This window comes from Neomonachus schauinslandi, chromosome 6 (assembly GCF_002201575.2).
Source record: "Neomonachus schauinslandi chromosome 6, ASM220157v2, whole genome shotgun sequence".
NCBI classification, from domain to species: Eukaryota; Metazoa; Chordata; class Mammalia; order Carnivora; family Phocidae; genus Neomonachus; species Neomonachus schauinslandi.
The window spans coordinates 92,917,741-92,918,510 of record NC_058408.1 but is presented as its reverse complement, the minus strand read 5'-3'; the positions used below and the strand labels follow the sequence as shown (position 1 = coordinate 92,918,510).

The 770-nt window shown below is 33.4% G+C and overlaps 1 pseudogene; it reads left to right on the top strand.

Annotated features, from left to right (window-relative positions):
- Positions 1 to 352: 352 nt before the first annotated feature.
- Positions 353 to 468, top strand: LOC123325255 (annotated as a pseudogene).
- The last annotated feature ends 302 nt before the right edge of the window (positions 469 to 770 follow it).

Here is a 770-nt window from a genome sequence, read left to right as displayed (position 1 = left end):
TTTTAACTTTAAAATAAAAGCACAGTTAACATCAGTACCATTGGTTTTGTCTTTTTCAGTGAATCACTTCTTTGTCTTCTGCAATGCCTTTGTGGGTAGTATAAAACTTAATGATATTGTACAAGTAAATTTCATGCCTTTCTGATTTTTATAACTAAAATGTTATAAACTATTCATAACATCCTATAAGGTGGCGTTGGAAGTAAGCTGGTAATATAGGCCCATGTGTTCTGATTAAGGTACAGTGTCCAGCAGGTCCAGGAGCCAAGACCTGAGTTCACACTCTAACCCTACCTCTTATTGACTGAGAATCTTGGGCAAGTTACTCAGTTTTTTTAGTCTTTTCATCCTTATCGCTTCTCGGCCTTTTGGCTAAGATCAAGTGTAGTCTTTTCATCCTCATGCATAAAATGGAATTATGAAATCTATCTCATAGGAGTATATTGATTCATATGTGCTAGAATTCTAAACTGCTATCCAGAGGGGAAAAGTGTTGTTTATTTTAAAAATACATTATGTTAACTAGGTTGGTGGTTCTTTACCAAACCACCTTTGATAGTCAAATATTCATTTGTTGTGGACAGTTCCAAATAACACATGAATTATATGCCTGGCCTTTATTACCCCTAGTTAAACCTAAAATATGACTAATTAAGGTTACTCTACTTAATAGGAATATGTTTAAATAGTCTAGGTACAAGAAAGACTACTAAACATTAAGTAGTAAAGTTCATTGGGGTGATAGCATTATAATAGGTAAAAATGATTTG